General features: G+C 35.0%; 1 protein-coding gene across 2 annotated transcripts in view; it reads left to right on the top strand.

The window, feature by feature from the left end:
* Positions 1-25,428, top strand: part of LOC149565082 (nudix hydrolase 16, mitochondrial-like) — a 68,910-nt gene that overhangs the window by 42,319 nt on the left and 1,163 nt on the right. The window lies entirely within an intron of this gene.

Genomic DNA, 25,428 nt, shown 5'->3' on the forward strand with positions numbered 1-25,428 from the left:
ATGATTATTGGTTAATTATTAATTAGACAAACTCTAATATATGTGTGTGTGTGTTATATATATATATATATAGTCTAAATGGTTATTAACCAATAAACCATAGAGACATGTCTCCTCTACATATATTTATATACATTCGAATCTGCATTTGGAACACAAAAATAAATCACAACGTTATTACATTTGTAGAAAATGATCCTATAAAACTAACATGGTATCAGAGCCAAATTGCGAATGAAAGAAAGCAACTTGTTTTGTATAACGCTTCATTACCATTCAAAATATTTGGAGAGAATTATTATAAGAAGTGAATTGGCAAATGCAATAAGAAGAAGATATAGTAACATCATACTACATAGAAAGGATAGAGTCCCAATAATGGAACAAATGGATCAATAAGACAACGTAGATCAGCCTTTGCCAATAGTTGACCGTGCCTAACAAGTGTGGGAATAAAAAGCCCTACGTACTTTCGCTCGAGCTGCATACCAGTATAGAGATAGTGAGGGGAGACAAGGTGCCGCAATAATCAATCTATAGGCCACATCATTCCAAGAGCAAAGGGAGGGGATGAGTATTCCAATGGAGAGTGAATAAGAACCATGACCCACTTCATCATACAAGGCACAAACCATACATTGAGTTATAGCGCCTATTAATACATATATACCCTGATCTATGTGTTAACCAAGGGAAAATGGCTGCAGAATAGAAGCATCCGATAAAAGATAATTCGACAACAATATCAAGGCCAACCTTGTACGAGGAGGTCAGAAGGTTGATATCAGTTTCAGAGGGAGTTTGACACTACATCAGAAGTAACCTTGATAAAAAATTCTACAAAATGAGAGGGAGATGTTCGAGGTGAAATTCTTTGTACTGTATTCTTCTCTGTGAGAGAGAAGTTTGAGGTGAAAACCCTTATTCCACCTTCTAGGAGTAGCTATGGTGGATCCACCCACTGACTTAGTTCATGGTGGATATCATGTGAGTAACTACATGACTCTGTTGGGAAACATCGTGAAAAGTGACGATCTTTCATTGATATATTTGTGAGGTTGCTATTGTAAGGTGACGATTTTAATAATGGCTTGACATGTTATTATGATTGACTACATTAAGTTGTTGTCTTGGAGTGTTGGATATCATGATAACTCATATCCTTTTAGGATATAACATATTCTTTTGGTAGGCATCATGATCATGATGCCAATGTACATACCAAGAGAATCTAAGTATGATTGATATTTCTTATTAAATCATATTGCGGATGATATCCAAAGATAACAGCTAAGTTGATGGATATATGTTGAGATCCTTAAATATGACATTCCAAAGATATCATATTGAAATGAGAGAGTATAATAAATATCCTCCCCAACTAAGAGGGAGTGTTAATGTTGTAGCTTTAGTCAGATTGACTTGACCTAGTGATAATCGTACTATGGTTATCGGTTAGTTATTAATTAGACAAATTCTAATATATCTACTTATATATATATATATATATAGTCTAAATGGTTATTAACTAATAAAACATAGAGACATGTCTCCTCTACATATATTTATATAGATTCAAATCTGCATTTGGAACACAGAAATAAATTGCAGTGTTGTTACATTTGTAGAAAATGGTCCTATAAAGGTAATATTTTTGAACACAATTCATCTTCTTATTGTCAGATTTATCTAAATGCCCTTTTAAATCTTTGTTTTCTGCACCAATAAATTTGGGTATGCTTTATAATGTTTAAATCCTATCCATGCTCCATTGGTTTTTTCTTAGTTTTTCCTCATCGAAGGGTACTTTAACTTGTTTTGTATTAAGTGAATGATGCTTTCGTTAGCATAAATGCTGATGATATTTCTTTGGGGGAGTATCATAGCGGTGTTGGAGACATGATTAAGAGCTTATGTGTTGCATTCATGATAGTGTTTGTCATCGATGTCAACATATACCTTATTCCGTAAAGATTACTAGAGTTACAGGGGAAGAATTGTATGGTGTGGTCAATTGTGAACGAGTTTGTTTATACACGATTGGGATAATATTTAATAATTTCTAAGAATGCTACAGATAAGAGCGCAAGCAAAAATATGGAGATATGATAGAGTTATGCGATGTTTTTTGAAAGCTTTTAGAGAAAGTTTTTGGAAAGCGGTCACTAGTAAAATGATTATTTCTTTTTAACAGAGATGTAATCTAGTTGAGCAAGCTTAGAGGAAGGTCAAAAACATGTTGAAGATGCTATATTCCAGATGGTGAAAATAGATGTTCATTCTGTGAGGTTTGGCAAAGATTGTTCAAAAGATGTTCTTTGTGGGCCGATTATTGCAAATATCTTTGAAGAAAGAGTATAATTGTTGTGTAACATGTAATGCAATAACTTAAAGATGTCCTATATTACTATTGTAAATTGGGAAATCCTCAAGGCCGATTGAATATTTGTTTTAGGACATGATATAAAGGAAAGATTGTTTCCTTGGTTGTAATCATCATATGTAGTCATATGCATCGTGATGTTTGGTTGTCCGGAACTTGGATGCAAAGTTGTATTTGATAAGAGTGGAGATTGATGTTGAGGATGTACTGTGAGCTTCAAAGGAAGTCTATTGGCAAATGAGTTGCTGTTTAGCCAGTTCAAAGATGTTGGTATGCTTATCTGGAATTTGAGGCTATTTGGACAGTGGGTTTAGTTGTCCTTCCAACTCCTAACGGGGTTGGAATCTCCTAACAGGGATGCATATGTATTGATTGAATTTCATTGGCTCTTAACAGAGTCCATCCTTTCACAAGGAACTTTTATATTAGTACATCATCTTGTGGGCATCATTCCCACCAGGGTTTTCCCTCTGATCAAGGGTTTCCCTAGTTAATATATCTGGTGTTATTGTGCATGGTTATCTTTCTATGGTTGTTGCATCTATTGCTTACATGTTTTAGAATTAATAAAATTGTTGAGAATTACAAAAGTGACTCATCCACCCCTCTCAGTTAACTTGGTGGACTTTACTTTCTAACAATTGGTATCAAAGCTTCAAGTCCTTGAAGGAGAAGTTTAACAGCTTAAGGAGATCCATAGCTTATTTCAGGAAAGAAAGACCAAGGTTTGATTTAATTAACTATGAAAGTTTGAAAGAAGAAGATGAGAAGAAAGATGAAGCCAAGAAAACTCTTGCTTGTTGGACGTGCAACGAATTTGATCATTTTTCATCTAGTTGTCCAAAAAGAGAGAGGAAGAAGCCTTACAAATCAAAAGTACCTAAGAATTGCTTCTATGTCGATGAGGATGATGAAATTGATTTTGATATGGTAAATTTCTTAGAAAGTGATGATGAGGATAGTGAAGAAGTAGAAGAGACAACCTTAGCGACTATTGTTGAAAGTGTTAATGTGAGAGTTGATGAAAAGTTTGGAATTCAAGATAAGATAAGATAAGTTAATAATATTTATGTTCAACGAAAGACCACCAAAAGGTCTATGGGACTGAAAGATTACAACAAGAAAGTTGACAAAAACAGGGACACCAGATGGTGTCCAAGAAAAGCGTACAACAAAAACAAAGAAGAAGAGAGACAAAGAGAGGCCAAGACAAAGACTAGGAGTCCTTTCTTGGCAAAAAGAAATTAGTCATAGAAGGATACAACTGCGAATGGATAGGAGCTCTTATCTGTCTCTGCGAGCTCGTAGAGGGGTGTCATTGATGCAAGAAGCCAGTGCAGGGTCTGACAAACTTGGAATGACCAAAAGAACTGGTAGAACTAGAAAGGATACTTGATTATAATTTTGATGATGAGACTAATCAAAGGACTAACAATAAGAATGTTGAGCAGGAATTGTTTTATGAAATTGACACTAATTTGTAGATTGAACTACAAAGAGATGGACAAGAACCAAGATTTAAACCTAGAGCAGAAATCAAGACTGAACAAGTGACACTTAACATAAATGTGGCAAAGAATCAACCTATTGAAGTGATCATGGAATTGTGAACAAAGGAGTTATGACAAGGAAGAAAGTGAAGAATTGTGTTTAATTTCTCAAGTTGAGCACAAGAATGCTAATGAAGCATGTAAAGATGGCTATTGGATTAAAATTATGAAAGATGAATTATTGTCTAGTGAAGGACATGGTATAAAGGAAATATTGTTTCCTTGGTTGTAATCATCATATGTAGTCAATATTTGTTTTAGGACATGGAATAAAGGAAACATTGTTTCCTTGGTTGTAATCATCATATGTAATCATATGCATCGTGATGTTTGGTTGTGCGGAACTTGGATGCAAAGTTGTATTTGATTAGAGCAGAGATTTATGTTGAGGATGTATTGTGAGCTTCGAAGGAAGTCTGTTGGCAACTTGGATGCAAAGTTGTATTTGATTAGAGCAGAGATTTATGTTGAGGATGTATTGTGAGCTTCGAAGGAAGTTTGTTGGCAAAGGAGTTGCTGTTTAGCCAGTTCAAAGATCTTGGATGTGCTTATTTGGAAGATTGTCTAGTGAAGACTGTTCTTGAGGCTATTTGGATAGTGGGTTTAGCTGTCCTTTCAACTCCTAACGAGGTTGGAATCTCCTAACAGGGATGCATATGTATTGATTGAATTTCATTGGCTATTAATAGAGTCCATCATTTCACAAGGAACTTTTATATTAGTATATCATCTTGTGGGCATCATTCCCACCAGGGTTTTCCCTTTGATCAAGGGCTTCCCTAGTTAACATATTTGGTGTTATCGTGCATGGTTATCTTTCTATGGTTGTTGCATCTATTGCTTACATTTTTTAGAATTAATAATGTTGTTGAGAATTACTTAAGTGATTTACCTACCCCTCTTCGTTAACTTTGCGGACTTTACATTCTAACAATTGGTATCAAAGCTTCATGTCCTTGAAGGAGAAGTTTAACAGCTTAAAGAGATCCATGACTTATTTCAGGAAAGAAAGTCCGAAGTTTGATGGAATTAACTATGATAGTTGGAAAGAAGAAGATGAGAAGAAAGATGAAGTCAAGAAAATTCTTGCTTGTTGGACTTGCAACAAATTTGGTCACTTTCAATCTAGTTGTCCTAAAAGAGAGAGGAAGAAGCCTTGCAAATCAAAAGTACCTAAGGATTGCTCCCATGTTGATGAGGATGATGAACTTGATTTTGATATGGTAAATTTCTTAGAAAGTGATGATGAGGATAGTGAAGAAGTAGTAGAGACAACCTAGTGACTATTGTTGAAAGTGTTAATGTGAGAGTTGATGAAAAGTTCAGAATTCAAGAAAGGATACTTGATTATAATTCTGATGATGAGACTAATCAAAGGACTAACAATAAGAATGTTGAGCAGGAATTGTTTTATGGAACTGACAATAATTTGCAGATTGAGCTACAAAGAGATGGACAAGAACCAAGATCTAAGCCTAGAGCAAAAATCGAGATTGAACAAGTGACACTTAACATAAAAATGTGGATAAGAATCAGCCTGTTGAAAAGATCATGGAATTGTGAACAAAGGAGTTCTAACAAGGAAGAAATTTAGTGAAGAATTGTGCTTAATTTCTCAAGTTGAGCCTAAGAATGCTGATGAAGCGTGTAAAGATGGCTATTGGATTAAAATTATGAAAATGAATTAGAACAAATTGAAAAGAACAAAACATGGGAAGTGGTTCCTAGACCTAAAGATAAGAATCTTATTGGAACAAAATGAGTATTATGAACAAGATGAATGAACAAGGTGAAGTTGTAAGAAACAAAGCAAGATTGGTTTGTAAGGGATATTCACAGAAAGAAGAAATTGATTTTGAAGAAATTTTGGCACCTGTTGCTAGATTAGAAGCAGTGAGAATGTTTTTGGCATATGCAACTAACAAGAACTTCAAACTTTATCAAATGGATGTCAAATCAGCTTTTTTGAATGGAGAACTTAAAGAAGTATACATTGAACAACCTAATGGTTTTCCTTTGACAGATGAAAAATATATGGTTTGCAGATTAAAGAAGGCATTGCTAAAACAAGCACCTAAAGCCAAGTATGCAAGATTGGATAAACATTTGACAAATTTGGAATTTATGAAACTTAATGCTGAGAGTAGTAATCTATATTTGAGAAAGAATGAAGATGGTTTACTGATTGTTGTAGTATTTGTGAATGACATTATTTTTGGAGGTAATGATGAAACTAGTAAGACATTGATAAGTAGGAGATATTTCCATAACAAGTCAAATTGTGATATTGCTATTAGGATTCAACTATGTAGTTTTTGAGTCAAACTCATTGACCCATGTTTCATGAGTAGTGATTCACACACAAATCCATCTCTCATGAGAATAAATGGAACACTTAGCACTTGTTGGATCTAGGGGATGTTCATAGAGGTGAAGCACCGAAACTTCTCTAGAGGTCACCCATCCTAGTACTACTCTGGCTTGAGCGCGCTTAACTACTAAGTTTCCTCCATGGTTAAACCCACTCTGCTTACAACCCCATTTTCAAAACCTTCACCAAGTGTTGTGCCTTATGAACCATCCATTAGAAAGTCCCTTAAGCTCATCAATTGATAAGTAGGAGATCTCTCCATAGTTAGTCAAATTGTGATATTTCTATTAGGATTTAACTCTGTAGTTTTTGAGTCAAACTCATTTACCCGTGTTTCATGAGTAGTGATTTACACATGAATCGATCTCTCATGAGAATAAATGGAACACTTAGCACTCATTGGATCTAGGTGAGGCTTATAGAGGTGATGCACTGAGACTTCTTGGGAGGTCATCCATCAAAGTACTACTCTAGTTTGAGTGCGCTTAATTGCGGTGTTTCCTCCATGGTTAAACCCACTAGTTGCAATCCCATTTGACTTGCTATGGAAAATCCTGATATGGGGTTGCAAGTAGAGTGGGTTTAACCATGGAGGAAACTCCGTAGTTAAGTGCATTCAAGCTTGAGTAGTACTGGGATGCATGACCTCCTAGAAAGTCCTAGTGCTTCACCCCTATGAGCAACACCTAGATCTAATGTGTGCTAAGTGTTCCATTTATTCTCATGATAGATGGATTCATGTATGAATCACTACTCATGAAACATGGGTCAATAAGTTTGACTCAAAAACTACACAGTTAAATCTTGAAGCAACATCACTAGTAAGACATTTTCAGAGGAAATGAAGAAAGAATTTGAGATGATTATGATTGGAGAAATGAATTACTTCTTAGGATAGCAGATTGTTGAAGAAATACTTCTTAACGATTTGTTGAAGAAATTTGGTTTGGAAAATTATAAACCTGTTGGAACACCTATGGTAACTGGTTGTAAGTTATCTAGCAAAGATGAATCCCCTAGTACAGAGCAAACAAAGTTAAGATCTATGATTAGTGGATTGCAATATTTGACACATACTAGACTTGATATAGCTAATGCAGTTGGAGTTGTGGCAAGATTTCAGGCAGATTCCAAAGAGACACCTTTCAGTAGTAAAAAGAATTTTGAGATACTTGAAAGGAACACTTGATTATGGTTTATGGTATGACAGATCACGAGATTTCACATTGTGTGCATACATTGATGCTAATTGGGCAGAAAGTGTAGATGATAGAAAGAGTACCAATGGTGGAGCATTCTTCTTAGGAGGAAGATTGGTTTCTTGGTTGAGCAAGAAACAAGATTGCATTTCACAGAGTACAACAAAAGCACAGTATGTAGCAGCAGCAAACAATTGTAATGAGATTATTTGGATGAAGTGGGTGCTGAAAGATGTTGGACTAGAGTTTACTGAGCCTATTATTATACATTGTGATAACACCAGTGCCTTGAGTATGTCAAAGAATCCAGTGTTACATCAAAGATGAAGCATATATCAATTAATTATCACTTTTTGAGAGAAAAAGGTAGCCAAAAAAGAGATCAAAATGGAATATGTTAGCACAAAAGAGCAAATAGTAGACGTATTTACAAAACCTTTGGCTAAAGACACATTTGAGTACTTGAGAGGTATGCTTGGGGTTATCCTCCAACCTACTTCAGAGTAGTTGATGCAGAGATTGCATCAGTTCGGTTGGCAACATAGCACTCTATCTATTACATGGGGATCCTTCTATGGGGGAGTATCTATGTTTGAGCTGAGTCATTGAGGACTCTTGGTATTGGTATTTAATAGTGTCTTTGGACACTTGAGCATCAACAGATTGTTTTGGAAATGATTGAACTTAGAGAATTGACATAATGATACCTTTGTGATTAATATCAACGAGGGAGAGATTAGAACATGAGAAACATTATTGATATATTCATGATGGGATAATATAAGATGTTTATGTATGGGGAGATTAACACCTTCCTTGTGCACGATGGTAACTATATGGCTGTGATTTGAACATGAAAAACTCTTTATAACTTGTTTGAGACTAAGATTGAGATGAAATTGTAAAGGATACAAGAATGTACTGTTTGAGATTGAGATGTATATTTACATTCATGGGCAACATGAATGGGTGAGTAAAGGCAGATGAGGAAGAAATATATTTGGTATTCATGGTACTTAGATGTTTTTCATCTATGTTGCCATCAATGCTATGAATGCTGATGGTATTTCTGTAGGGGAGTATCATAGTGGTGCTAGAGACATGATTCAAAGCTTATGTGTTGCATTCATGACAGTGTTTGTCATTGATGTCAACATAATTCTGTGAAGATTTCCAGAGTTATAGAGGAATAATTGTTTGGCGCGGTCAATGGTCAACAAGTTTGGTTATGCATGGTTGGGATCATATTTAGTAATGTCTAAGAATGCTACAGATAAGAGCACAAACGAAAATATGGAGATATGACAAACTTATGCGATGTTTTTTGAAGGCAAGTTTCAAAGAAAGTTTTTGGAAAGTTGGTATTGGTAAAATGATTATATCGTTTAACGAAGATGTAATTTGATTAAGCGAGCTTAGAGGAAGGTTAGAAACATGTCGAAGATGCTATGTTCCAAATGGCGAAAAAAGATATTCATTCTGTGAGGTTTGGCAAAGATTGTTTGAAAGATGTTCTATGTAAGTTGACTATTGCAAATATCTTTGAAGAAAGAGTATAATTGTTGTGTAACATGTAATATAATATTTTAAGGATTTCCTATATTATTATTGTAAATTGGGAATGCCTCAAGGCTGACTCAATATTTGTTTTAGGACATGGTATAATCATTATATGTGGTCATATGCACTATGATGTTTGGTTGTGCGGACTTGGATGCAAAGTTGTATTTGATCAGAGCAGAGATTGATGTTGAAGATGTACTGTGAGCTTCAAAGGAACTGTTTTGGCAAAGGAGTTGCTGTTTGGCTAGTTCAAAGATCTTGGATATGCTTATCCGGAAGATTGTCTAGTGAAGAGTGTTTTTGAGGCTATTTGGCCAGTGGGTTCAATTGTCCTTTTAAGATCTTGGATGAGAATACTTATTCTCTAGTCTTAATATATGAAGTTACAAAAAAAATATAAAAAATATAAAAGGATGTTAGGCCCAAAGGAATGAACACAAAAGTAAGCAGCCAATGTTGCATTCCAAATGATCTTTAGTGGTATGATTAATATTTCACCTTATCACAAACAACATAAGTGCAAGTTTTTGAGGAATAAATAAAAATATTTGAGCTAGGTGTGGAAAACCAACATATTACATGCACAGATTTATACACCAACCTCACTCTAAAGCTCTTTGAAGATTTCACCAATGATTCAACTTAAAAAATTAAAATAGAGGATGCATCATCACCAACGAAGAGAAGATTCAATAGTAGGCATGATCTTTTGATTGGTTTATGATTAGTGAATTACAACTTCTAGCATGATTGCCTACACTATAAATTTGATAGTTTGCTCTCTTTCTGAAAGTCTTTTAATGCTTAACTATATTTTTGGATATAACATAGCTACCCATCTTGGGTACTAAATAGTACACCTACAAGAGCTAGTCGGTTTGGATCTCAAACCAATCTCTTGGTCCAAAATTTACACGTTACATTTATTTTTGAAGGACTTAGACCCCAAAGTAAAATTACACATTTCATTAAGTGGGTCTAAGAAAATAATTACATTTAAACAGACTGAATTGAAAAGTGGTTTGCTAGCTACATTACAATCAAGAAAAGAAAGTGGAGGTTAATAAAAATGATTTCTTGGCTTATTGCTCTTGTTGCAAGGTCTGATTACTCCCTGACCTTCCTTGCATGCGTACTGTCTAGCACACATAGGTGATGAGACCAGTAAGAGATTTAACAATAAATTATGTCTCCTTAGCCTGGTTAGTAATTATGATCAAGTCATTTGTAATTCACTAAATCATAAATTCAAACATGCAATGCGAGAACTTAATTTAAAGTACAGTGCATAGACAAGTCTTTAATTATTGTGTTAACTATTCTACTATGCCTACCATAAACCAATTATAAAGTTCTCAATGCAAACTCGTTGGAGAATGAAAGTTTGAGACCTTTCACCATTTCTTAACAGTTGGAAATAAACTCTCACACTAAATTGGATAGTTTGCTTTCTTTCTGATAGTCTCTCAATGCTTAACAGTGGCTTTGAATCCAACATATCTACCCATCTTGGGTGCCAAATACTACACCTACAAGAGCTAGTTAGTTCAATTTTTTGAAAGACTTAGGCCCCAAAGTTACATTCTACAAGTTACATTAAATTTTTTGAAAGACTTAGGCCCCAAAGTTAAGTTATACATTTCATTATGTGGGTCTAAGAAAATAATTACAATTAAATAGACTAAATGAATTGAAACGTAGTTTGGTGCATCGCAATGAAGAAAATAAAGTGGAGGAGGTTAATAAAAATGAGTGCTTGGCTCATTGCTCTTGTTGCAAGATCTGATTGCTCTCTCACCTTCCTTGCATGTGTATTGCCTAGCACACATAGGGGAGGAGACCATTCGAGGATTTAACAATAAATTGCATTTCCTGAGCCTTTTTAGTATTTCACTAAATCATACATTCATATGTGCATTGGGAGAACTTAAATCAAAATATAGTGCATACACAAGCCTTAGATTATTGTGGGAACTATGCCACCATACCTACTGGAAACCAAGTATAAATTCTTAGTGCAAACACGTTGGAGAATGGAAGTTTGGGACCTTTCACTATGTTTTTAACAGTTGGAAATAAACTATTACATATAGACTGATGAAACCAAAACATGTCTATGAAAGAGTCCTATGACAGCAACGGTACTGCAAACTCTGATATTACAGAAAAAGCTTTTGCTGTTATTAAAAGTTTTAAAGAACATGACTTTGAATATTGCTAACTTAACTTTTTGTGCCTTTTTTTTAGATATAAGATACAACATAAAGTTATAATGTTTTTTTAATGAACTCAAAATACATAGGTTTTTTGACTTAGTGAGCGATTGATCGTGGCCCTCACCCAAAACAAACTATAAACAATTGCAAAAGTCATGAGCAATAGGTTAGAAAGTGAGGTCCTTTACTACTCTTCTATTGTTGGAGATAAACTATTTTATACAAATAACTTCGCTTTTTAATATGAACCTAAAAGATGCAGGTATGGTTTGGATTATATACTGAGGGATTTGGGAAATGACCTAGATCTTTTTACAATGTTTGAATACCAAGTATAGCATATAGATGTCTTGGTCTTTTTAATATGAAGTTGAGATATGTGTATTTGTTTTATTTAAGAGTAAAGAATAAATAATTACAAAGTCACGAATCATATGTAAAAAATAAACAAGCAATGAACCAAAGAAGCAAATATGACAAAAAGAGAGCACCTCCCAAACAATTTGAGAACGACCAAAAATCATTAAGGTCACCAACCTTTAACATTGAACCTAGAAGGAACATCCTAGTTTGCTACCTTTTGGACCAGAACCTCATGTTGGCTTGTTGTATTAGAATATTATAATGTTTATTTAATGGTCATCTTAGTCAGTCTTTAGTTTATTAGGTAGTTTCTATTTCCATCTTTAGTTCATGATTGTTTCTTTTAGAAACATTGTCTTTGTAAATCTATATAAGGAGCTTTAATCAGCTTTGTTTAATACAACTACAACAACATAGATTTGCCATAGCACGGTATCATAATAGGTTGATGGGATTTCATAAGACTTTCGAGCCTCTTTTGATCTGAATTTTTTTTCCAAAAATTTGTTTCCGATTTTTTGGAAAAAAATTCGTTAGAGGTATTTTATGAAATTCTTGTGGTTTGTCTTTGAAGATTTTTGCTGAAAATTGCAAGCCTGGTTGAGGGTTTTCATTACGTGATTTCTTGGTTTGGGCAAAATTCTTTGTATGAAGCTTGTATGTATTTGCATGTTGCTTGCATGTGCTTTTTTACCATGCAAAGTCTTGTGTTTAGCCACTTGAAGATTTGTCTAATGGGTTTTCATAATTTTTTCCTCAAAAATTATCTGGTTGGCTTATATTGTTTTCCTAAAAAATTATTTGGTGGGCTTGTAATTTTTTCTTAAAAATTATCAGCTGGGTTTTACCATTTTTCCTCAAATTACAAAACTTTGTACTCTCTAATCTATGGCTTGAATTTCGTTGTCTTGTTTCGATTATTTTTTACCTCAAAATTCCTGTCTAGTTATTTTGATTTTTCGCCTTAAATAATTGTGGCTTTTTTGTAGTCTGTTTTAGGGTATCATGCTCATCTACTAACTTGTGCTAACCATTCTCAATGTTTGTCTCTGTCTCTAGCCAAGAGAAGCTTCGTTATCCAACATTAGGTTGGATGTTTTATGATGATTTATGGTTAGATGTTTTGCTGATTCTGGGAGGATTAATGAGAGACTCATCTCAGTGGTAGAGTCAGTGGTAGACTCGTCTCTTGTTGCAAAGCATATTGAAGAAGGGGACATCCTTTTCTGGTTTTTCTCAATCAATTTTATTCTGCTTGGTCATTAACATTTTCCAGATTTAGGGAAGGTCTTAGCAGTAGCAGAATTTTTTTAAGAATTTGTGACGGTTCTTTAATGGCCATCTTAGCTAGTCTTTAGTTTATTAGGCAGTTTCTACTTTCTTCCTTAGTTCATGATAGTTTCTTTTAGAATCATCTTTGTAAATCAATATAAGGAGTTTTTATCTCCTTTGTTCAATACAACTACACCAACAATGATTTATGATGCTGGGTTTTGATCAAATTTTACTTATCTTAAAAAATTGTGCCTTTTGGCAGTCTGTTTTGGGGCATCATGCTCATCTGCAAAGTTTGGAGGTTTTGTCGATTTATCCTCAAAATTGTTCTAGCTATTCGTATTGTTTGTCTTTGACTCCAGGGAAGAGTAGGTCCGTTATCCAACATCAGCTTGGATATTTTACTATGATTTCTAGTTAGATGTTTTGCTGATTCTGGGAGGGTTAGTGGTAGACTCGTCTCCGTGGCAAACTGGTCTCCATGGCAGGCTCTTGTATTTTGTTGCAAAGCATTCTGAAGAAGGGGACACCCTTTTCTGTTAGTTTTTGGGCGGATTTTGGCTTCTTGGTCATTTACATTTTGCAGATCCAGGGAGGGTCTTGGCAGCAACAAGATGTTTTGAAGAATATGTGACCAAAGGACACCAATTAGACAATGATCATGATAGAGGGTATTAGAATATTATAATGTTAGTCTTTAGTTTATTAGGTAGTTTCTATTTCCGTCTTTAGTTCATTATTGTTTCTTTTAGAAACATCGCCTTTGTAAATATATATAAGGAGCTTTCATCTCCTTTGTTTAATACAACTACAACAACATTGATTTACCTTAACATGTTGACTAGAAGTCAACCGCGCCATTTCCTAGCACATCAAGTGCAGGGAACCGTATGCTATTGAACACATTTTACTACTTGGCTTTCATTAATGTCTTTGAAACAAATTTCTACATGTTAAGTGCTAGACGCTTCAAGATGCTCACAAGGATGAGTCACCACGAGGCTGTCTAGCACTCTACCCAAACTAGAGCTACACTGATAATTTTTAAAGTGCTCCATGGACAGAAGTGTTTCCTTACTAGTCAAATGGCATCCACCATCGTTGCCATAATAGAAATACCCCCTCGTTCCCATCCCTAGTTGGTTTCTCCACAACTAGCCTAGAATTAGTAAAATGCTTTGGGAGAAGAAGTGACAACCACCACAACCTAGCTGCTACTGTCAACACAACAGAATCAAGTTTCTGCATGTAACCCTCTCTAGTGGAGACATTCAGCCTTGGAGGTGTTTACACCATCATTTCCCAACACAAATTTAGTTAAACAAAGCATGACTGCATCCATAAATGAAAAATTGGTTACAAATGATAGCTGGATATTATGGAAGTAAGTATCGCAAGGCCATGAAGATTTGCCATTAAAACGCAAACCCACAACAAGAAAATGCAATGTCAAGCTACATAGACACCTACCAACATTGCTCCTCACACCTTTTTTAAAGAGACAAGAATACTGTGAACAAAAGCTGATGTCATCTTGAAATATACATCTCCTCTGCACACTCTGGCAATCAAGAAATAGGCAGTGAATTCATTAAAACACTGTTTGCAATCAATTCACCCATTAGACACATAAATTCCATGAGCTGCTTTCTAAGTGAAACAAAAGCAAGTGGTACGAATTGGGATGCTAGTATGTGGCCAAAATAAGAAGAAAAAGTGCATTATGGTATCTTAAATCGAAATGTTGCCCGAGTCCCAACCAAGATTCAGTATGCATGCTGTATAACACAATAAAAGGCTATTCGTGTTAATGTTGTAGCTTCACTTGGATTCAATTGACCTAGAGATGATCATTCTATGGTTATTGGTTAATCATCAATTAGACAAACTCTAATATATCTAATTATATATATTATATGTATTATTATATAAATGTGTGTGTGTTAATATTATCTAAGTGGTTATTAACCTATAAACCATAGGGACATGTCTCATGAAGAGGCATGTCTCCTCTACACATATTTAAATACATTCAAAATCTGCATTTGGAACACACAGAAATAATGGACAGTGCTATTACATTTGCAGAGATCCTTTCACTTAACATGGTATCAGATTGAGGCTGCAAATAAATAGCCATTAAAATATTGAATAGAGAAGACTGAAGATAAAAATGTGGTTATGAATGGAGAAGCATAGATAATGGATAGAAAGAAAATAACACTGGAGGATATGGAGGCGAAAATCTAAAGACGAGAAAGATCAATTTAGTTAGGAATTAAATATTTGCGAAGAAATCACTATACATACTGGCAGCAGCTCGCTGGGGAGAGATGGAAACAAGAGTATCAAATATAGAAGAAATCTCTTGCAAGAGTAGAGAGGCAAGAACAAGGAAATTCATTTTGGGGAAGATTTTTTTTACTTGAGGGATTCTCAGAAATTTCTACTGTTCACTCTGCTGCTTCTGCTATCTCCTGCAATTTGTTGTATTTTTCCATGATCCACGATTAGGCTTGAGCTACTCCAAAGATTCAGAGTCCAAAGTTTTTTTAGCTCTTGCTTTGAAGTCCGCAGCACTTCACTACTATGGAGTCAGCCACATTTTGCAAGACATGGTCATTGTGGAGTCAGAAACGAGATAGGCAGATCTCTTAATACTATCAAAATAATACATCAATATTGACTATCCATGTTGCAATGATTCGTATTTGCATATGCTCAAATATGGAAGGCATTACTAAGAATAAATATCTGAGATATTTATGAGGGAAAACACATTAATATGGATGTGACGAGTATTAGTTATATGTTATTTACAAGAGAACAAATATTAATGTCGAACATTAATTATAACATGGAACTACGTACACAATTGAATGAGTCTCCATATTGAAACCCAATCTCTTGGGCATAGAGAAAATTCATATTAACCAATAAACCAAAGACATCATTTACCATCACCACGAATATTTATTTCCACTTTCCATTTGATCTAACGAGGCTCGTAGTTGTATGATGTAGAGTCCTTGCATCTTGCGATATTAGTTGTTGGAATTTTGTAGAAATGATCGAAATAAACTAGAGATCCAGGGCACAAAGAATGAAAGAACGAGTGCCTGATTTGTTAGAAATAGATAATACTGAGAGGGGGGGTGAATCAGTATTCTACAAACTTCTGCCCACAATTGAATATTATTAATTACTTTATAACTTGCATGTGAAAGTAAACCAACAATGCTGAACAGTAAATATAACCATGCACATAGAGAACTCATAACATAGAGAACTAGGGAAACCTGGGCCAAGGGAAAACCCTGGTGGGGATGATACCCACTAGATGATTCACTAAACAATAGAATCCTGTTAAGGATATTGACCTTGTTAGGAGTCTATGAAGTACATATAGTGGCTTGAGTCCTTCTTAGAGGACTAGGCCTTATTAGAAGCCTCAACCTTGCTAGGAGTTGCTTCAACTCTGTTAGGAGTTGGTAGAACAAATGATACAATGTATGCAAGAAGAGCCCATTGCCCTAACATGCAATTATACAATTCAGTTCTTCACAAGAATATATATACATACAATACTTTCTGCCTGCTGTATTTCGCGCTTGCTCTGATCATACATTAGTTGTAGTTTGCATATCATCGACTTCACATCAATCACAAATAATGCATAGCTTATACATATGTCGCATAGTTCATTATATATCACACACTTTTTTTCGCAAGATAAGATCTTTACTTATACCTCTCATATTCACAAATCTCTGCTCAGTTGGCCTTCATGTCTTCACATGCTTGACATAAGATGAAATAACTTATAGAATAAAATCGACATAGTCGGCTCATCATGACTTTGTAATTATTTTGTTATCAAAATAATTCTTCAATCCAATTCTTTGCTATGCTCTATTCTGCTCTGTTGAATACTTGTACTGGTATTTCAATCATATCTCGTGCCGTACTGTTCGTACACCCTTGCACATTGGTATACTTCATCATGACAATGTCATAGAGCTTTCCTCAACTGTGCGTGATCTACCTCTCAATGAGTTGTTCGTACACATCACATCTTCTCTCAGTGCTGCGGCAAACTGTTTAACACTTAGAAAATTTTCTATCTCTAAATGCATAAATGAAATGATGAATATATGTTGCCATAAATGACAACACTCAATACATCTATCTGACCATAGTGCCAACAATCTCCCTCTTTGGCATTGATGGCAACATTTGGGAAAATTGACTGAGTCGCAAAATGATGTCATACATAGTCAAAAACAAATAAAAGGAACTACATAAAACTGTTTTCAAAACATAACAATTTTATTCATGTTTTGATGGATCATTACATTCCTTATCACTCCTTTACATTGATACATAAGTTTACTCCCCCTTACATATACAATATACAACTATACAATTTTCCTTTTTCATATTACTCCCCCTTTGACATAATGACAAAGGTGTCAAAAACTGTATCAATAAAAATTGGGTGGCCAACTTGATATTCTAGAAAAACAATCTGCATATACAAGTTTTAGTCTTTCCATTTCCTTCTTTCAGTTCTCCTTCATTGTATTTGAAATATTGATTAGTGCGCATAGTGCACAAGATGCCACTTCAACAATTATTACAGGAACCCCTTCTTTTAATTTATCCAAATATTCAAAGAGAGTGCAAAATAAGTTTGTGCATGTATGAATTATAACTCTATGGCTCAAATGGACTAACATGATTGAAGAATTAAAAATAAGTTTTCCACTTCCTATTACCATTGCTCAGGTTTACACTTTCCACCGAAATGTATAGCATGCAGACGATGGACAACACTAAGTTCCTTGCTTCTTCATTTTGCAATATGATGGTGCATTTTTGTGGGTATTGAAGATGCATACTTTCCTGGCACAAAAATACAAGAGACAATGATGCAAGTATTAAGGAAAGTTGAAGTTGCATGTTGACGGGCTTAACATGAATGCAAGCTTTGTAGTCTATTCAAAGGATTCCATTGAACACATACATAGTTGGTATGATAACCATCACCATAACTCTACTCAAGATATGCAAATGAGAAACAAGACTGAAGTGGATCTTATGGGTCAAAGATATAAGAGTGGGAATTTTACATTGTAGGGGGGAATAATAATCAATATTTCATTCCCACTTGAATCATCTTTAGAGGGGAGATTTTCCATTCTCAAATAATTGAAGAAGACAATTTCTGATTTAATGTCCGTGGACCTTCATGTGCGGATTAGTATTTCTTATCCTTGAAATGTTACATTTATCTACCCATTGTAGTCTCTCTCATTTGTGTACATACTATAAATAGCTATATGCCTTGATCTTTTCCCTTGTGTTTGGTGATGTTCTTGTAGGAAAAGAAGGTTGGTACTTTACACATGTTACCAAATATTGTGCAGAACTCAAATAGTTTTGATGACAGATTCATTAGTCATTTGATGATCATCTAGATAAAGTGAGGGTCTTGAAGCAACTTTCTATATCAAGAGGGAGCATGACAGTTCATTAGAGGCAACTTTGGACAAAGAGAGGGAGCAGATAGAAGATATGCTTAAGTTTAACTTTTGGTGATTTTGATCATTTTGATCCAGATGGAGTAGACATGTCGAGATGGATTCTCCAGTGATCATGTATGAAGGTTGGAAGGCCTTATGCTATTAGGATACTTGTTGAACTAGGGAAGCATGAAACAACTTGTTGCCAGGAGATTAGAAGGGTGACATCAGATTCAGAGGGAGTCTGACACTTCATTGGAGCCAACCTTGTACGAGAAGGTCAGAAGGTTGATATCAATTTCAGAGGGAGTTTGACATTACATCAGAAGTAACCTTGACTGAAAAGTCTACAAAATGAGAGGGAGAAGTTCGAGGCGAAATTCCTTGTACTGTATTCTTCTCTGTGAGAGAATTGTAAAAGATCATATGAAGATTGAAAGAGAAATGAAAAAATTAAAAAAACTAGAACAAAAACAATAGCAAATGGAATAAGATCGTACCTTTTCCAGCCATTGCAAGCTTGCAAATGTGTATGAATGGTGCACAAACACTTGAAGAACATTGACATATCAATCTTCAAACTCCTTGCATAACCAGATTCTTGCTCAACCACTTGTGTACTCTTCCTTAAGACAAAATTGTTAGAAATAGGGAAATTTGAGAGGGGGGCGGGGGGTGAATCATTATTCTTCAAACTTTAGCCCAAAACATGATTTTATTAATTGCCTTATAACTTGCATATGAAAGCAAACTAATTATAATGAACAATAAACATAACCATGCAGTAAGAGAACTCATAACACCATATTTTGTTAACTAGGGAAACCTTGGCCAAGGGAAAACCCCGATGGGGTTTGAAGTTTGAGTTGAAAACCCATATTCCACCCTCTAGGAGTAGCTATGGTGGATCCACCCTCTGACTTGGTTCATGGTGGATATCATGTGAGTTATTACATGATTCTGTTGGGAAGCATCATGAGAGGTGATGATCTTTCATCGATGTTTGTGTTGTAAGGTTGCTATTGTAAGGTGAGGATCTTAACAATGGCTTGACCTTTTATCACGATGGAGACTATAGTAAGTTGCTGTCCTGAAATGTGCCAGAGATCATGATAACAAACATATCATGGTAGACTATAGTAAGTTGTTGTCTCGAAATTTGTCGGGGATAGTGATACTTGTCATGATGGACTGCATTAAGTGGTTGTCCTTTAGATCATGATTATAGATCATGATTATTATCTGATAGACTACATTTAGTTGCTGTCCCAGATTGTGTCGGAGATTAGATAACACATATCCTTCTAGGATATAACATGTTCTTTTGGTAGGCATCATGAACTTGATGCCAGTGCACATATCGAGAGAATATCAGTATGATGAATATCATATGGTTGATATTCCCTGTTGAATCATACTTCTAATGATACCGAAAGATAACATCTATTTTTGTTGGATATGTGTTGATATATTTAAAATATGTCATTCCAAGAATATCATATTGAGATGATACCTCTATATATGCTTGAGAGAATAATGTGTTTTATAAAAGTCCTCCCTAGCTAAGAGGGAGTGTTAATGTTGTAGCTTCATTCGGATCAAATTGACCTATAGATAATTATTCTATGGTTATTGGTTAATCATCAATTAGACAAACTTTTAATGTATCTACATATATATGTGTATTATATGTATTATTTCATGTGTGTTAATATTGTCTAAATGGCTATTAACTTATAAACCATAGACATATCTCTTCATGAGACATGTCTTCTCTACACATTTATATACATTCAAAATCTGCATTTTCGAACACAGAAATAATGAGCAGTGCTATTTCATTCGCAGATTCTCCTTTCACTTAACAATTCAATTGGCTAAAAATTCCACAGGCAAATTCAGTTCCAGAAAACAATGCAAGAAAAATGCACTGTTGAAGGAAGAGCAGAGAGCTTGCTTCTTCTCCTGAAAGGGCAGAAGTTTTGTATTAGGACAAACATTGTTGATGATGTTAAGAGAGTCACCTTCAACCACTCCCAATTAAAAACCAAGGTATGAAGCCAAGGAAATTACAGGAATCAAGCTGTTAAGGAGCCAAGAAAATGAAAACCAGCACCACATCTACACCAGCAAAACCTAAATTTCTCATAGGTACTCATCTAGAAATTTTTCTTGGGAGCTTCAACCATACTTAACTTCATTTATCATACTGTACATGGACCATTGACAGTGCTATAACTATGTATTTATTATTATAGTGTACGTTTGTACTGTTAAAATAATAATTTACTAGAATGCTGTATGCCTATCTAGATGTTTTTTGCTAAAATTTCCAACCTAAAATTATTATATGCTAGCCTATTACAGTTATTGTATATTGTTTATACATATTTAGATTTGTCACATCAAAACTCTTATAACTTAAATTATATGATATATATTTTGATGATGATGAGTAATATGGTTCATGATCCTTTGAAAGCAGTTCCTTGCAGTAGATATTGTAAGCAGCTGCTGATTACTTTCTTACAGCACTGAATATCTATAATCAGATAGTTGTGTTTTAAACCTCAGAATCAAACTTCATTTTGATAGAATTAGGCTTTAGTTTGAGAGCCTTTTCAGTGAACAAGTGTGCCGATTATGCTAATTGTTTTGACTAACAGAATCACATGCCTTGACAAACATAGGAGTATTGAAATATTTATATTGTCTGTTAGCTAGTGAGTGGACCATTCTCTCAAGAGATTTTTGTATTACATCTGTTGGGCCAGGATTTTAACCATAAATTGACAATAATATATCATTTAGTATAAAATATTGATCACTTACCGCATATGTTCAGAAAAAGCAAAAATATATCATGTGCGCATGTCTCTAACAAGTGAGGCAAAGGTAATTAGCCAAAAGAAAAAATCTACAAGCATAGAGTGCACCAAGCAAGATGATGTGATATAAGGAAAATTTGAAAGAATAAAGTTGAATTTAACAAGCAAGTAATAAGGAAAGAAACAATTAAGATGTGATTACAATGCAATTGACTGTAAATGGTACTTCTCTCTTGGAGTGTTGCATACTTAGGCTTGCAAGAAAAGAAAAGGGAGTTGGCTAAGCATCACCTTTTTTGGCATGTTGTGATATGGTGTTGCATTAGCATCCACAGTGTCTTTCCCTATCCCTTCCTCACACAATCATGATACCATTATGACCACATTAGTGTAAGGCTTAAGGCAAGGTAATTTTTATGATTAGCTTAACATTGATTTGAGTTTCCATTAGTAGTAACCATCCCAAGAAAGCCATATGTCTTAACCATAGTAATGAGATTCGCCGCGAGTTAGGCAAGTTGCCCGGATTAGTGAGTTGGGTAACCTTAGCTGGGTCATGGTTGGCGGGTCATCTTGGGTGACTTGCCTAACCCGGTTGACTTAGCTGACTCATCTGACTCCTGACTCCTGATTTCTAATTTTTCTTAATACATCTAAAATTAATTGATGTATGTTATGTATGTGATCAAAATACCTTCTATTTCATGATGTTATTGTGTCTTCAAGCTTTATTCAATTATGGGTGCATGGAATGTTCTTTAAATCCTAAAAAATCTCTAAAATTCAAGGGTTTTGTCACATTGCCGAGTCATTGCCGAGTCTCGGGCAAGTTCGAGCCAGGTCACGAGTCGAGTTACCCTTACTGAGTCAGGGCCGAGTCCAAGTCTTGTTGCTTTGGTAGCAAAATTTGTCTTCTACTAAGAGCGTTTGCAACTCTGTTAGACATCCCACTCCTGTGTTTCAAAAAAAATGTATAACTGTGCAAAAACTCAACCCACTTCAAATGCCTCTGGTTTAATTTTCCTTGACTATTCAAATATTGCAAAGCTTGATGATCAGTATACAAAACAAACTCCTTAGGAAGAAGACAGTGTCTCCACTTCTTCAATGCCTGAACTATAGCATACAATTCTTGATTATAAACAAAATATTTTCTTTTTGCATCATTCAACTTCTCATTGAAATAAGCAACAGGTCTACCTTCTTGGTTCAAAAAAGCTCCTATTGCAGTACCACTAGCATCACAGTCCACTTGAAACACCTTGTTAAAACTTGGAAGTGCTAAAACAAGTTGCTCTGTAACTTTCTGTTCCAACATATTAAAACTCTTATCTGCTCCTATAGTCCACTTAAGTTCTTTCCTATCCCCTCTCATTGTTTCATTCAAGGGTCCACAAATACTATTAAAACCTCTAATGAACTTTCTGTAAAAATTAGCCAATCTATGAAAAGATCTTACCTCCGTAGCACTCTTTGGAGTAGGCTATTCAAGGATAGCCTTCACTTTCTTAGGGTCCATTTTCAGACCTTCTTCTAATACGACAAATCCCAAGTACACCAATTCCTTCTTCACAAAACCACACTTCAAATTTATCATAAACTTTTACTTCCTCAACTTATCAAACACCTTAAAAATGTACATCAAATGCTCCTCCAATGTCTTATTAAAGATCAAAATATCATCTAGGTAAACAATGACAAACTTTCCTTTGTACTTATGTAATCGATGTATGTTATGTGTGTGATCAAAATACCTTCTATTTCATGATGTTATTGTGTCTTCAAGCTTTATTCAGTAATGGGTGCACGGAATGTTCTTTAAATCTTAAAAAATCTTTTAATCTCAAGGGTTTTGTCACTTTGCCGAGTCATTGCCAAGTCATGGGCGAGTCCGAGCGAGGTCACGAGTCGAGTTACCCTTACCAAGCTAGGGCCGGGTCCAAGTCTTGTTGCTTTGGTCTTAACACATTTAGTGAGAATGCAATAAAGAAGCAACCAAAGTATGCCAATAAATGTGTCCTGAAAAAACTCAGACAATGGTGGCTTGAATGCTGTTTCCTAGCTCATACATTGCAAAAATACAGATTCATGCGATATTGCTGTCATCCCCATGCACACATAGAAACAAGATTAGCAAAAGTAGCCAAGTATGTACTCCCAGCTATGTCAAGGAGGATTTAAAGGAAAAGCTAATAAATGTAAGTATAAACCTTAAATTGCTCATATTTTACTAAATTTTTTATCGTTCTATGCTACCCTACTCAAAATGACATAGGATAGGAATGAAATTTTTTGGGTAGGCCATGTGGGACGAAGACTCTGGGGTCTGGCCTAATGTTTAAGATTGAATGTTATTGTGGTAGGTTCCCGTCTTATGGGAAAATAGTTCATTTCTCTTATGTGACATCAATAAAACTTTCTTGATTTAATCCAAGGTTGCTAAAGGAAGCCCTATTCATTTGGTTTTACTGTATGTGATTGCTGCATTCTCTGCATGATGCATATGCAGTATTGTATATCTAGATTAAAATAGTAAAATACTCAGAATAAATAAGCACATTGCAGTCATTTAATGCTAAATAGAACTCTTTGTCTTTCTAAATTTAAAGAATTCTGACTATCAATTGCAATGTTGGTGATTAAATGACTATGCTATCCATGTTCTATGCATCAAAGTATGCATATGTATGCCCGCTATAATGAATCAGCACTTAAATGTGGCGAAACCATCTAGGGCACATATATTCTGCCATAGGTATTGTCCACTGCTTCTGTTGTTGGTTGTTGTTATTATTACATATAGTACTAGTATCCTATGGGTATTTTGGTTTTCGAGTAACAAGAGTCAGACCATGTAAAGGTTTATTGTTCGAACTTCTATAAGTGCTTATGGTATTTGATCTTTATGTGTGCATTGTTATTCACTTGACTGTGAAGTTTCAAACATGTGGAAAATGTGTCCTGCTAACCTGTGTTTTCTTGACTTTTCATGCATTAAAAAGGCCCTTAGGCTGGGGTCCCATGGAAGGGGCCTTCATATAAACTAGTGCGGAAGCTGCTTGCTTTTTTTAGGGAATATTTTAAAGCTAGGGGTCCCATGACTTGTGCTGTGTATTGAAGCTCAAAATTTTAGCTCCAAAATTGAAGTATGAATTAAAAATAAGTTAAAAATTTAATTTTCCTTGTAAACAACATTTTAACTAAAAGTTTAAAATTTAGATGTTTGAGAAGTGTGAAAAACATTCCTAAGCTGGTGGGACTATTTCCAAGGCCACCTCTTTTTCACCCTCTTCCTAAAAATTAGGGGCTTCTACCTTTTAGGAGAAGATTTTGAATAATCCGGTAGCAAAATATAATTTTGCTCATGATACCACCCGCTTCCTAAAAATTAGAGCTTAAGCCCCCCTCATGGGACCGCACCCTTATTGGGGATTCATGTAGAATTATGCTTATTATACTGACTGGCCGAGTCCCTGCTTTGACAAGGAGGAATTGAATTTAGTATTGCAACTATGGTATATTTAATGTTAGTGAGTAGATGATTCTATCAAGAGTTCTAAGGTGGAAAAGGGATGGTAGTTGTGCATTTGCACGTGGTCATGGGACATGAGGTGGAGTCTAGCTAGGATTTGACTATGAGGTTTGTTCCATAATATGAGAAAAGCATTGTAGGTATTTTGAGGTTCGTTCAGTAATATGAGAGAAGCATTGTAGGTATTAAATATTTTGATGGAGTGATGAAATGAATAATTAGTTTCCAAAATTTCCTTCCCCTTACGAACTAGTCACAGAAGATTATATCTATGTATAATCCAGCCCTATGAACCTGCAGGGAATTAGGACTATTTACAATGAAAGAAATGTAATTCGCAAGTTTTCTAAATTTGATTAGAGATTTGTGGATTTATTTGCCTCAAGTTTGTTATTCTATTAAGTTTTGGTGGCAAATTGCTTTGAGTTTGTGTTAAAGGCACATTTTAAAGTTGTATCTGAGTTTAAGACAGTATGATTTTGTCAGAAACCTCAGTTTATTTGAGGTTGGCATTTGTGTAGTATAGATGAGGAGCAACTATTCTAAGGCTCTATATAGGACAATTTCACATTGTCGATGACATTGATAGAGGCTTAAGGCTCTGACTAATTTTATTTAACTGT

Source organism: Cupressus sempervirens, chromosome 3, assembly GCF_028749045.1.
Source record: "Cupressus sempervirens isolate cs-2001-9-10 chromosome 3, ASM2874904v1, whole genome shotgun sequence".
Lineage (NCBI taxonomy): Eukaryota > Viridiplantae > Streptophyta > Pinopsida > Cupressales > Cupressaceae > Cupressus > Cupressus sempervirens.